Source organism: Ischnura elegans, chromosome 1 (assembly GCF_921293095.1).
Source record: "Ischnura elegans chromosome 1, ioIscEleg1.1, whole genome shotgun sequence".
Lineage (NCBI taxonomy): Eukaryota > Metazoa > Arthropoda > Insecta > Odonata > Coenagrionidae > Ischnura > Ischnura elegans.
The window spans coordinates 163,139,304-163,154,697 of NC_060246.1; the positions used below are offsets into that span (position 1 = coordinate 163,139,304).

A 15,394-nucleotide genomic window follows, 5' to 3' on the forward strand; every position below is an offset into this window, starting at 1 on the left:
CTAGCGCGCAGTTCAATTTGCATCGCATAATCGACCGTTTAAAAATTACTATATGCGAAGGCGTTGCCGCGTTACTTCGTGGACGACCGGCAAATTCTTTACACCATGACCCTTTTCCTCTCTAAAATTCCCCCGTTTACAACTTTTGTGCAAGATTTCATGTTTTCATAACGATGTTCCGAATGATGCTAGATCGCTAACGAGATAAGAAAAAAATCTGCGGAAGTTTACAAAGGGCATTGTCTTCATTTTACTGCCACAATATTTTTTCGTCGCTGCCAATGCCGAAAAAGGCCACTGTTTATTAATTGTAAGTTCACCAATCCAACCATGGCTGAGAGAATACTTCTCGTACATAACGCAATATATATTAGTACTTTTAATTGAAAAATCGTGAAGAAAATGGTCAAAATACCGCAGTGATACAGTGTATCCCCATTCGTTGCCATGCGCTACGACGATGAGCGTCCCAACCGTTACGTCACGCCCCTTTAAAAGTGGGCGGGGAAGGAAGGGAGCGGAGGGGAGATGTTGGCCACACGGCGAGACATGGGTAGGGGTGGGGAATGGCGGGTCTAGTTCTTATATGGTCTAAGTTTCAATAGCAAAATTTGCAAACATTCATGAATGAAATCCTTCCAATAAGAAAAAATGTAGAAATAATAGCACAGGCTTATTGTTATCACTGCCGTAGACCTGATAACATCCATTAAATCAGTATCATCGTGACAGATGTGTCAACTTTGTATCTCAAGGCAGAAAGTTGGATCTTGCATGAAGCATTATGGATCTAAAGATCTGAATGGTCGCTGCTCCATAAGAAGTAAATACAGATAGCAATGGCTATTACTTTACCAGTACATCCCTTTACATCAAATCATATCCACAAAGTTTCGGGTTCACAGGTTATAATGTAGAATATTATGCTCCAGAAATGGAAACATAAGTTAGCAGAGAAGGCCAAAACAATAATAACAGGTAATATGCAACCATAAATTTGAATAAATGAACTAACTTTGCAGTAAGATGGCTAATTCCAATTCCATGAATTATTCAGCTTATTGGATGAATTATTCAGGTAAGGCATGCAGTCTACACAGATGAAATTGTGCAAAAAAACTCAAAGGAAAAATCATTCGGGAGATTCCTTAAAAGTTATGACCCTGGCTAGTCCCAGCATACTTAAACACATATCCATATTTTCCCATACAACTCAACGCTTCCAAATCCCAAATGAAGGCGAACCAATTTCATTCAGTTCTCCGCAGTGGTTTCACAACAAAGTTGACGATCTGAAAATGAAATCTTGAGTTAAAACCGGAGACCATGAAATGATAGGAGACAGATATGGAAGGATGTGAGACTATAGTCAAATCATGGAATTTGTTACGTACTTACTCCATGTTAAAGCAGTTCCTCGAATCTTGGCAGTGTTTTTTTGGATTTGAGGGTCAGGATCACTTTATCAGATGCAGTTGACATACATCCAAAGTTATCAAAGTTTTACAAAAATCTGAGAAAGTAAAAAGTTCTCTCTTATCTTTTGAAAATAATCACTAGGATTATTTATATCAAGAAAAAAAACACCTTTTGAAGCTTACCAACACTTATTTCCGAGAAAAATTGATAAGCAAACATTTTCAGGTATATGTACATTCTATCAAAAGGAAGTAAATTTCCACATCAATTCGTCAAACAACATCTCTGTATAATGTCATGAAACAGACAGCCACAAAAAGCATCAATTATTCTCCTGAAAACGGATTAAATAAAAGCTGACTGTAAGTTCTTCATTTGAATTCTAGTAGGAAACAGCCACCAAAGGTCTTGAATATTGAAGTCCACCGATGAATTATCTTAAGGAACAGCCTTCAAGGAGTTTCACAGACATCATATTAGCTGATAGAACAAATAATAAAAAAGGATTAGTACAAGTATAAGGGCTAATAACAAAACCATGATAAGAAATTTAAAATAAAAAATGTCCAAAATTTAAGAAATTAGACCAAGGCATTTAAAACATATTAAGTCACAAAGAACACAAATATTAGTAATGTGAGTGAGAGTAAATTATTGAATAAACTGAATAAGAATAGGAAAAAAATAAATATTCAGGCTTACAATTTGATAATGATCAATAAACAAAATTAGTTCACAAATTTGGCATTTAAAGTAATGATTTCTTAATGATTTTATAAATAATTAAATAGTCATCCATGAACTCTTAAAAGTCAAAATGTAAAATTCATAGCATGAGCTAAAAAAATTTGACCGTGTGATAGGGTGAACGTCAGTTGTATCAAATTTTGATGCAAATTTGACCCTTGGACATCGGCTTTAAATAACTGTGGTGCCCTATTACTGTATATTCAGAGTGTATACACTCACATTTATGAACTTTGATGGTTACTTTACTATGAACTGTGGATAGTGATGTGCTTGGTAGAGGCATCAATTCCGAATGGCTTAACAATAAATTCAAAAGGCTTCTGAGCAGGACAGTGAATAAAAAGTGATAAAAAATTGTCTTCATAGTGACAATTGGCCTAAAGAGTTAAGATTTTATGAGCTTATCCAACATGAATGGGGAATTTTCACATTTTTTGAAAACTCAGTCAAAATGTAGTAAACCTCTAGGAAATAATATATACCGGGGGAAATTTCAATACTAGCAGTAGTTTTCGAGATATTAAAGGTCAAAGTGGAGTAGTGGGGGGAGCGAGCGAAAGTAGTGTGTCCAAGAGGAGTGACGTCATTTCTCCCCAAACAGAGTTGCTAACGTCCGAGGCGTGGAGTTAGGAGATTGTTGCGGTATACGTACGCCAGTAAGACGGTATGTTTACCTACGGGAAGTGCTGTTTATAACCTTGAATAATAAATATTGCTTGGTGCCTATGTGTTCAAAAACATCACGAAATTCTAATAAAATATTCGTCCTTATGTCGAGTAATAAAGCGAGAAGAAAGAAGTGTGTTAAGGCGATGAAGAGGAAGAACGATCTGTCGACGAAAACGACGGGATTTGTTCGTGAAGATCACTTTACCTTCAGTAATTATAACAGAATTATGCTGAGAAATGACTTGAGCGTGTGGTGCGGAGGAAGTGCAGTTGCCCTGTTTGCGCAGTACCCGCCTGTCGCTTGCATGCTGTTTTTGCTGAGTTATTGTAGGTTGACGGCCCTCGTAATACCCGATGTCTTATAATTATTGTATTTTTTAATTTATCAATGATTAATCAGGATAAGACTACTTAAAGGGTACATCCAGTAGGCTACCCTCCCTCTCTCCTAAATCAATTGATTCACATGCATAGAATTCCAACTGAACTCCCTCGACACCATATTTGCTACCTAGGAGTGTAGAATTTGTAAGAGCTCGATTGTATATAATCACGACCTCCTCCAATCAACTGACTTAGTGCCATAGGAGGAAATACAACCTGAGGAAGTGATGGAAAGCCGAGTTCAGGAAAAGTCCTGCCAATTAAAACCAGAATCAAAAACTGTTGGTGTCCAGAAAAAAAACCTTCAGTATACTGTGTTTTTCTTGGAAAAAAGGCAGCATTGTATTTAAGAGTAGACTGTGAAAATTATTTTATTGTCAATTTGCTGTCAGGAAAGACTGGGTTACCTGTTGTTGTTATGTTAAGAAAAATTAGACACAACGAATCCTTCAATATTTTAGCTAAGAATATCTCAATGTCTCGCCCTCGACAGCGGCACGATATTTTTCTGCTTCCATTATTCCGATGGCTAGTCTGTTGAAAAATCTGGTTTTTATGGTTGACAAAAAAAAGATATTGCTTAGTTTTGCACCCTTTCCTGCTCGCCTTCACATGTAGAGTCAACTATTGATTGTTTAGAAATAGACATTGAAAAGCCAGGTAACCCAATTTGGCAAATTTTAACCTGAATTGGAGCATAAAAAAATAGATGAGTATCCACTACAGTGGGTGACATTTTGTCTTGTATGGATCAGTATTGTTACTGCGATTAAAACATCAAATTACGCTTACTTTATTATGCTACGAGAGGCATAAAGTAAAAAAGTGAATTGCGAAGGAAACTCTAAATCCGTTTTTTACAGTAATCAGTGCATTATACCGCTGATAGTAAAGAAAAATAGAAATAGTGTTTTTCAAACGCAATTATTTCAAAAGGAATATTTTTTACATTGTTATAAAATTAATGAATTGTTTATAGCTCAAATATTTCTATCTAAACTCTATCAAAAAATAAATAAATCATTTGATTATTCTTTAGAAAATTTCATTTCGAGGGGTTATGGTGACCGGGCAATAGATAGTGTCATTCGCATAGACTGGATTTCTTGAGCAAATTCCAAAAGGCTGTGGGGTAAAAGTAGATCGCGCGTTCAAACTAACTGCTCACTCATTCAGTGGTAAAATTTGAGAGTTAATTATACCACCAAGAGTTTCAAAGAATGTTAAGAGCTCTAAAGATGAAGTTATTCTAACTAAGCAAATAGAAAGCTTTAGGATCCATGTGGAGAGAGTAGTAAGAAAGGTCAGAGAATACAAGTTGCTTGTCCTTCATTCCTGCATTGATAACCAGTTGGTGCACAAAAGTAGGATTAGAGGATAACTTTAAAAGAGAATCACTTCTACCATAACGATATTCAGGCTCTGCCTCAATGATGGGGAAATTTTGTAGGAAGCGTCAGAAAATACTTTGAATGCATTTATAACCAATGCACACATTTATAACCATTTAAAAAAAATAAAGTTAAAATTTTCATTTAAAAAACATCGAGAGATTAGTTGCACACCTAATACTATTTAACATAAATGATTGAATTTTGTCATTAGTTTACTAAATAGCTAATAATTATTTTGTAGTCATCTAATAGAAGTTTCATAGCTAACATTAAAGGTTTATTATCTTATGCTAATCGTTAAACAGCCATTATAAAAGTGGCTCCAAAAGCACATAACCTGTCAAAACATGTACACACTTCAGACAGTATGCATACAGAACACACCTTAAAACTGTACATAGTATGATGTGCATAATGTGTACACAAACATTACCTTAAATCTGTGCACAGAAAGTATTTCACAACATACTGAATCAAATATCCGATATCATACTGAAAGCAAAAAAATCATAACTCGTGCCATATAAACTATATTTGCACTAACTAGATGCATCAATATTTAATGCAGAAATTTTCAACGGAGGCCGAGTAGCTACTTCTGTATTCGTAAAAGCTGGTCCAGTAAAGGCAAAATAAACGAGAAAAAATTACCGCGAAGTCTTCACTTCTTTAATTTCTGCAGCCAAAAAGTTACTTTTAAAATATAATGCCATCATTAAGGAATCCACCTTTGGGAGATTATCGCAACAGTCTTTTCACGAAACCGTCTTCCATTTCGCATATGTTCGATATATTTTTTTTATACGAGTACAGAAAATGGATAAAATATGCTTAACGTGACTAAATACCGTCATAAAATGTCTGAGAGAAAACACGGTTAAAAAATATGTCGAAATATTAACTTACTCAACGAGTGCTTCATTGTAGCTTCTGCGGCCGTACATGCAAAACGAAAACGCCGTAGGGAGAAATGACGTCACCAACAATCAGAGCTAACTTCGCGTTTGCAGTAGGATTTCAATGTTTTAAATGAATTTCATATGGAGGTTGTTAGTATGTTAAAAGTCCAAAATTATACCTTTGAAAGGACAACAAACTTTAAATACTTAGGAGTAACCATAGAACAGGAAAATAAAGAGGAGGTAGAGATAAATGCAAGGTTACTTCTCGGGAACAACTGTTATTGGGCTCTTAAATCATTGCTAAAATGTAAACTTCTGTCAAGAAAAACTAAATCAAAACTGTACAAGACAATAATACAACCAGTAATACTCTACGGATCCGAAACCTGGACTTTAACAAAAAACCAGGAGAGGAAATTGATAGTTTTTGAAAATAAGATCCTCAGAACAATATATGGTCCTATTAATGAAGATGAAGTATGGAGGATCAGAACCAACAAAGAGCTCAGAGAATTATATACAGATCCGGATATAATAGCGCAAATAAAAAGCAGGAGATTAAGATGGGCCGGGCATGTAAAGAGGAGAAAAGATGAGTCCATGCTAAGAATGGTATCTGAAAATCAACCCCGAGGAAAACGTCCGCTTGGGCGACCCCGACTTAGATGGCAGGACCAAGTGAAAAGGGACTTAGGGAAGATGAGAGCAGATGCAGAATGGATGGCGGATAGAGATAGATGGCGACATGTTGTTGGTGAGGCCAAAAACCTCCTGAGGTTTGAGTGGCCACATAGGTAAGGTAAGGTAAATGAATTTCATGATAAAATCAATGGTTTACGAGAAGTTTGATTGGTGAAAATGGATTCCTGGTAAAAATTGCTATAAGTACCATGTATTATTTCGATGAAAAAAATTTCATGCAACTTCCCCATTGGGTGAAATTAATTAATTGCTAATTAGAGGGGCAAGAATAGTACATATTACCAAAAGTTCTCCAGGAGTGTAAGTCAAGTCGTAGTTCACAAAGGTCATATGGAGGTTGTTAGTATGAAGAAAATTTTAAGAACCAAGGTTTGGAGGAAAAGTATGCAAAAAGATGTTGAACAGTGGTGTAGATCCTGCCATGAATGTCAGTTAGTGGCTAGGAGTGACCCACTAGAACCAATAGTACGATCTGAATTGCCATGTCAACCATTGTAAGTTTGTATTTCCTTGGCCCCTAACCATCAGGTGGCAATTTGTTGATAGTGTTAGATTTGCACAGTCCTTATTTGCCTAAAGGCTTGTTTGCACGGTATGGTTTGCTAAAATCTATTTCATCAGATAATGGACCACCATTTAAAGATGCAGGATTTCAGAGGTTTCTGAAAGATTTAAATATTATCCATCATTTTTCTACACCATATTGGCCCCAGGCAAATGGAGCAGTAGAATGCCAAAACAGGAACATTATGAAAAGATTAAGGATTGCTGGTGCATCAAAGATAAGTTGGATAGAGGAACTTCTGATATACCTATCCTCATATTGAGCCACTCCCCACTTGGTAACAGGTTGCCCACCAGCAGCGTTGTTTTTAGGATGCAAGATTTGGTTAAAAAAATTCCAGATTTACAGTTATGTATGCAGGTGAACCTGATATTAGCTGTAATAATTAGAGACAGGGAGTTAATGTTGAAAGATGATGGTAAATTGTGTGCTCATTTAAACTGTCTTGCAAAGCCTAGTCTTGTGGAACCAGGGGATGTGGTGTTAATGAAACAAGCTTGGGAAAACAAACTATCCACTCCCTTTAGACAAGATCCTGTGACCGTTATAGAATCTAATGGAAATTCGGAGTTGATATTATGATAATCAAGGGAAACCTCATAGAAGGAATACTTCTCATGCTAAACCATATCTTCAGAGGGAACAAGAGAATGGGAATAAGGAAGAGAACTACAATGAGCTAACACCAAGGGAGGATATAGTACAGTTGAGGACCAAAAATACGGAATCCAGAAACCCAAAAAAAAAACAGAAATCTGGAATGTTTGAAAATTCTTCTGCATAGGGTTTCGACTAGACACCTCGTGGCACCGGCCTCTGAGCCTTGTTCTGGTACGAGTGGGAAGTTAGCACACTCTGTAAACATACACTAACAACCTGGGCACTTAGGGATCTCAAATATCAAGCACAAGAGCCTGAACACATTTATAAATTAATTAATTAACAAAACATACCATGAAGACCAGAAATCCAGAAACCCTTTGGTCCCAAGCTTTCCGGATTTGAGGTCCTCAACTGTAGATGGAGGAAAGAATTTGCAACCTAATCCTGTGATGGCAGGAAACAATTACAGGAAAACAGGAGACTCTCCAGGAGAGATGAGGTCAATGAGAGAATGTAATAAATCTAGTTCTTTGCAGTATTATAAAATGTAGATCACTGAATAACTAGTATTTATTTATTTATTTATTATTTATTTACTGAACACTCAGTATTTAACATGCACTGATTATTTAACAAATGCCAAGCTTGTAAAAAGACTTTTGATTTATCTGGAATGAAGAATGTAATTTTGGTTTATAAGTGAATTGGTGTAGTAAGTGTCAGGATTTGCATTTGTTTTTGTTCAAGACTTTACGTTTATGTAAGGGTAAGAATGTCTCTTAAAGGAGAAAAGGGATGTTGAGTCCTAAGGTTTGCCACCATGATGGCATGCTCAGAAGTTGGGAATGAGAGTTCCGGTGTAAGAGTGATGAACAATAAAGATGGCGAGATGTAAGGTGTGCTTACACATTGTTGATACATACCTAATAGGTGATTGATCACCCAAGCTTGGTAGTACATATACCAACATTTATGTTATGCTTAATGATCTAAACTACCTAGGTAAACCTCCCACAGATGTTGGACATTGAAGTTGTAAAAATTATCCATAAAATAAAACTTTGGCTCATGTCGCCTTACTTAAATTAATAAACAATAATAGTGATATTCATAAATATGAGAGCAAAATTTTCATATTACTTTTCTGAGTAAATCGGGACACAAACGTTCAAAAGAGCAAGCTCAGATCAGCCATCAATATATATTTACATATTTTCAAATTTACTCACATTGCTGGAAGGCGGCTGCATTTCTCTTGAGGACATACAGTATATTTGGATCTGAGGGTCTACATCATTCTTTGTATCTAAATGTTCGACTCCTCCAGACAGTATTATTAGGTTTCATCTCCCAAAATTACTTCACATTAAATTACATTCACAAAGTTTCATGCTTCACTGGTTTTATACATCAGTTAATCCTGGGGAAAAATAAAGAATAATTAGTTCTCAAAGCCACTTACAGATCCAACATCAAAATGCATTCATGTATTTTCAAATAGTAGCACGGCTAGACAGAAATTGTTCATGAAACATGCAGGATGTGCAAGGCTTGTCAGCAACTGGCTAGTTAGTAGGCCATTTATGACTTGGCAGGGAAAGATGGCCAATTTCTCTTGATTATCCAGATAATTTGCACTGAACCGAATCGATAAATCTCAGCAATTGTAGCAGCAGATCAAATTGATAAACCTCGACATCCAATTATTTCCACAAAATTTATTGCAAGGCATTTATTAAATAACTATTTCAATTTGTTAATTCACGCATCTGGTCTTTAAAAGCTCCCGAGTAAAATAGTCATTGGTTCCGGTCATTGATTATAATTAATTGTAGTTCCCAAAATATCATATCATAGTAGAACGTAGAACACTTCGAAATGGTAGAGCAAAAATGAAGTTAATTACATTAAACGCAAAATCAACCAAAGGAAATTCTTGTGCGCGACATTGTGAGATACCTGTTACGCTTTATCTATGAATCCTACATAAAAAGTTAATGTTTGTCTGTGTCTGTCATACAAAAATCATCATATAAATGTGGTTTGTATCCGATCGAGCTAAAATAACGTAAAAGAATATTTATCGGTCGTTTAAATTGCAATGCATTTAAATTCTTCAAGACTATTAACCCTGCAAGGCACTAATATACGTTAAAAATAGAGGCCAAGATAGAGAAAAAATACACTTATTTGCGGTGTGTAGTAGGATACGATCGAGGAGTACTCCTCTCTGCTACCATGAACAAAACTTATGAACCTTGTGACGAAGAGAAATAAACAATAGCATTTTCACGCACAACGGGCAACTTCAATGCACAAAGAATTACGCAAATTCTCTAACTCATCTCCGAGCTGCTCAAAATCAAAGGGCTTCTCAGCTAGTAATGTATATAAACAAGAAACCCAAACCAAAACATCAGGTCCATTCCAGATAAAAAAAACTTAAAAATAACTTTTCAAGAGTTTGATTCTACTTCCGATAGAGCAAAACAATGTTTAAAAAATATCAACTTTAGATGCGAATACTCACTGTGCCATGCGATGGACAGTAGGCGGCACACATTACTTACAAAATTAAAATTAACGTGTCCACCACATTCTGCCATCTTGAAATAAGGTCGACTAAAAATGTTGAGCGGGATAGGAGTTTCATTTTCGACAAATGCTGTAATATGGACACGCAGTTGAAACATTTGCATTGTTATTAAACTTAATTGCTAAGATTAGTGAGACTTCCGGCCTTCACCGTTATCATAACTTAGGTACCATGCACAAGAAACAACTTATTCAAAAATGCAACATGTAAACATTCAGTGTACTTACCGCCGCCTTCCACAAATGGGAGTTTATAATGCCCAGTTTGGAATTTTATTTCTTCTTAGCATTATATACTGACTTAAAACCACGCACAAAAACGATCCCTTGTCGTAAGCCATGGTGTTCACAGGTAAGTAAACGGGATCCCACTACGAGCGAGGGCACGGGATTTGTTTCAAGTCACTACTCCTGAACCATCGCTGACTTTTCTGAGCTAATAGCACCACTTTCTAGCCACAACACTCAGTATCGTACTGTCAAAAAATGAAACCTCCAGAAGGCCTCCTTACCACTGAAAAAATGGAAAAAAACACCACAAGTCAACGTTTTGCCTATCTTCGCCATGTTAATTTTCCTACAACTGGAAACCCTGGGCACCCTCGCGCTGCCTCTCGTTCAAAAGAGGAACTATTTGGTGTCGGAAGATTGAGACAACAGCGCCCTCTGCCGATTTCAATACGAACCTGTGGAACATTAGTAACCAGTATATAGGGGCCTTGGTCCATCCTATGACCGAGGTCCAAGCAATGCTCCGCTAGCGCCGATTTTAGCGGATAAAACAGGCGTATGCATCTTTCATGCTCCGTCAGACGTTTTTCGATTGTGCGGCCAGTTTCCCCAACGTAAACGTGACCGCACTCAAACGGGACGCTCTACACTCCCGAGGTTTTGAAGACGACGAACCCCTGAAGACGATGGCAGACTCAGCCAATGAAACGTTGGGAGAATTAACCCAATACCACACCCGGTGGGAATCCAGAGAAATTTTTCATTAATCAATTGGTAATTCAAATTAAAAGAAATAAACAAAAGGGTTGTCAAGGGTAAAAAGTTGTTGATTAGTTAAAGAGTTAGCTACAGTTATGCCTCATTCACATTACGATAGTCCGAGCCGTCGTCCTAACTATAGTTGACCGAACTAGCCGTGTGAATGCAAGTCCTGACTATAGTTGACGTAGTTCCGAACGTTGCCACTTTACTATGGTTAGGCGCTGGGAGACCGGAAACGGCAGAGTCCTCTAGATTGCTCTCTCAACACTACTCTCTCATCATGTCGAGTCGTCGCATAGGCTTCCACTATGGCAACCACGACGTCCGCCATTTTCGGTGTAAATACTCCGTTTTCCCATAAGGAGATGTGGTAAAATTTCTTCGTTTTTTTGGTAAGCGAAGAATGTTGGTAATTTTCGGATAGGTGATATTGATTTTCGAAACCTTCAGTAACATAAGTACAAATTTTCTAGGCATGACAACAATGCAAACGGCGAAAATAAAGGTAAAACCAGGGCAAAGGCTAAACGTATTACGACCTGATCGAACCCTTGTTTTAATGGGTTGACACCCAATTGCGCTAAATAATCACTGAAAATACTATTAACGGAAACTCTTACCCTCAATAAAAAGGCTCTTTGCAAAATATGTACTGACACAAGCAATTCCGCCGCGAGTTTAATGACTGAAATCTGATAGTAGGACAGCGGGTAGATGGGCGTAACCAGCTGGAGACGGCCTTTCAGCGGCGTAGTGCGGTGGGATAGGACCCCCCTGTCCCCCGGACAATATGAAAACAGTTACTTTGATTAATTTAAAAAACAAAATATTGAGAAATGACGAGTTTACAAAAGATTTCTTTGACAAATAGTTTTTTCGATCATTAACCCGAACGAAATTCCTGGCTACGCCCCCCCCCCCCCTTAGAAGCGAAAAGAAATTAAGCTCGTAACGAAAATTTTAAAGAAATTATTTAAAAACTTATATTCGCATAAGACATGTAACAAATTTAAGTCATTCTCTTCATTGTATAGACCAATGAAACGCTGTCATAATTTACTTACAATTTTGACTTCTTCATTCTTTGCAAAAATGTTACTACTTGAAAGACCACGACATGTCCTCCTTGCTTTGATCCTGGGTACCAATGGAGCAGCGAGGGGGGTTATGGGGTATAAATTCCTCCCCCATAGAGATCAGAGAAATTTTTAATTTTAATCCATTTTACTTAATTGGATTAATATTACTAATAGAATAGTGTAAGGACTAATAAAATATCCCTCAGAAAGCCATAAAACTCACCATTTATCTTAAAATTCGCCAATTTACTAATCTCGCACTGACCGCTTATCCTGGAGGGTATTCCGTTCCCCCACACACCCTGGTATTAGTTGCACCTAAACCCACCCCCCCAGTCTTTAAGTACTACCTGGGCCCCTGCAGGGTACTCACATGGATGGATGTGCTCAATACCAAATGCCAATGATAGAAACAGACAAGAGGGCATATCTGTTCCAATGATAGTAGTATCCAGCGGTCTGGGGTCCTGATGGGGGGAATTCGGAGGTCTTCCTTGGAAAATTTTAGGGAACTGCATGCCCGAAAATGGATTTTGACAATATTCTCGCTCTTAAATAGTAGATAAAGTTAATGAAAAATACTATGAAAATTGAGAAAATTAATAATTTATTATGGAGCTGATATCTCTTTAATGACTTTGTCCCAGAAACAGCACTGAAATCTAAAAAAAGAAACTAAATACAATCTTTCCAAATAACCATTCCAAATAAGCACTTGCAGTTTTTTTTTACCTTCTGGACACCTAACTCACTTCATTTAATTTACAATGAGTATGCAGTAAAGAAAGCAACCAATGAACACAAAACTTTTTATAATTACAAAAAATATTGGTGCAAGTAACCTAAGTAATGAATATCTTTTTTTAATTACACCTTTGATATCCCCTCAAGATGGAGCAGGGCCCCCCTAAGCTTGGGTGACTCAGAGATTGCAAACCTGGCCAGCCCGTCCTTGTACCCAAATAGCAATGCAAGCCGGAATCAGGCTTGCAGCAACCTAGAAAAAACAAACTTGAATCACGGTTTAACAACTTGCTTATTATCATCCCTATGCAAGCCCTTCCACTGTTTACTGCATTACTAATTGAAAAAAAATTTAATAACTACAAGCCTAGGTGAACCACTGGGGTCTTTTCCTGGGAAATAAGTCCTTGGAATAGAGAACACATAGCAAAAGAAAACAATTCTAAAATGAACATCCATACAATTCCTTGAAAAGTAAAAGTAGAACAAAATCTAACAGGGGATCATGTCAGACCATTCTCAAAAAAACCTAGTACGTACACTAAGACGCACTCTTGCAATTAAATCAACACAAAAAATTTGTGGGATACAATGAATGAATGCCTAATAACACAACATAGCTCCGTGAACAGTTAATTGTGATTAATAACAGCAGTAGGTAATACTTAACTAGACATATAAAATTAACTTCTACAATCTGAGTTGACACAAGGGTACTAACTTTCAAATTCCAAGCAGACACATTTGGTAAAAAATTTATTTATGACTGAAAAAGAGATCATTTCTCCCATAATATCCCAATCCCAGATAAGATATTTGTGATTATAAGCAATTCCCATCTCTGCTTAAGGTGAAATGAAGTGAAACATAAGATAAATAAAGAAGAACCAAAGTGCTCATATTAAGGCCAAAATGCCTAATATATACCGGGGCACTAATGTAGGAATAAAATTCAATCTATATATGACATGAACTATTTTTGTTATTAATCCAAAAACGATTACTGAAGTCTTTTATGACCAGGACACAACTCCTCTAATGGCATGCCCATGCATTTTGTAACAAAACACTCAAAAGTATATGATAAGATATGGAAATAAGTCTTCCTTCTTAGTTAGCTTCAAGTCAGCTAGATTGCTATGACTTTTGTCAACAGCAGGCTCCTCATTTAGTCCACTCTTGTCTCAATTCAATTCCGTGAAAGATTTACAACAGGACATCTCTGTTAACCTAACTGAAATATGCCATGGAATAAAATACAATTTCCATACAGTTAGGTATCAATATCCTTAAATTGGAGATTAATGTGAATGACATCCATATCTTAGTAGCCATTTTTTACATCCTCATCATATGCTTAGGATAATTAACATAATTATAGAATGATTTCCATACGTCTGCATAATAGTTACAAAAATTTAACATGCATGAATCACCTAAGTTTATTCATGAGTCCTTTGATGTGATCTCATGTGTTCTCTCTAAACAAGTGGACTAGTAGTAGTACTGTATGGGAATAAATGTGAAAAATGGCTCTTAATCTTGACAATATGTTAAGCAAAGGTAAATACATTTTTTTAAAGACCGAACCATGCACCTTTTAGAAGTGATGTAAGAATCTTTCTCTTACTTGAAAATTCATTAAAATCTTAGGTAAGGAGTGTTCTTGGAAATCATTCCTGCAAATTAAGGACTTCTAAGGATATTTAAACAGAAAGATGTTATACTAGGTGGTAAATTATAATAAACTTTGCTCTTTTCATGCCAAAATAATGAAATATCTGATGTAACAGTTGATTTTATATCTCTATATAAGACAACTTAATGCAAACATGTTTCACTAGAATGTGTAAAGCCGTCAACAATCCACATTAACCACGACTCAACTGGTAGATAACCAAGTATTCATGGTATAAACATTATACATATTGGTAATGATAAAATGTGTATATGCCAAAGAGGGATGTATGTAATAAGAACTGATTAGTCATCGTATCAACACACAACAAACAAAGAGGGAAAAACCACTTAACCAGGCCAAATATACCTATGTCAAAGCATTAGAATAAAGGTGCTTCCATGCTATTGAATAGATTGAGAATTCCATATCAGCAACTCATCTTCAAATTTGATGTAAAGAACTCAAAAATGTAACCACTTATGTGAATTACCAGAGTAAAGCAATGGAACAGGTAGTTAAGAGGTAATCATTTAAAAAAATTACTCTTGTATAAAATACATCAAGGCCAGGTAAACACTGACAGAAGTGATGCTCTAATAACTAGCTATGTGGAGCAACATCAAACACTTGCTCATAAATAAATAATACAGATGACACCCCATGGAATCAGTTTTAACATAATAGAAGTTCAATATGATTTAGACTGAGCGTTGAACTTGAATATAGAAAAAACAAAGAACAAGTTAGAAAATTTATGAAAAAATACATTTTGCTACTCCAGATATATTCTCTCATTAAGCAAAATACATGGTGACACCACAATGCCAATGCAGAAGATGATTGCTGTGAATATAACGCTGCACATGCTTCTTCTGCTTAGGTTATTTGGACATGAAATGCAGTAATTGTATCTC

General features: G+C 36.3%; 1 long non-coding RNA gene across 1 annotated transcript; it reads right to left on the reverse strand.

The window, feature by feature from the left end:
• Positions 1-597: 597 nt before the first annotated feature.
• On the reverse strand, positions 598-10,564 carry LOC124172921. The gene is made up of 6 exons (XR_006868323.1): positions 10,212-10,564; positions 9,919-10,053; positions 8,618-8,808; positions 1,602-1,899; positions 1,399-1,513; positions 598-1,292 (listed from the first exon to the last, which is right to left on the reverse strand). It is a non-coding gene; the product is annotated as an uncharacterized LOC124172921 (long non-coding RNA).
• Between the last annotated feature and the right edge of the window lie 4,830 nt (positions 10,565-15,394).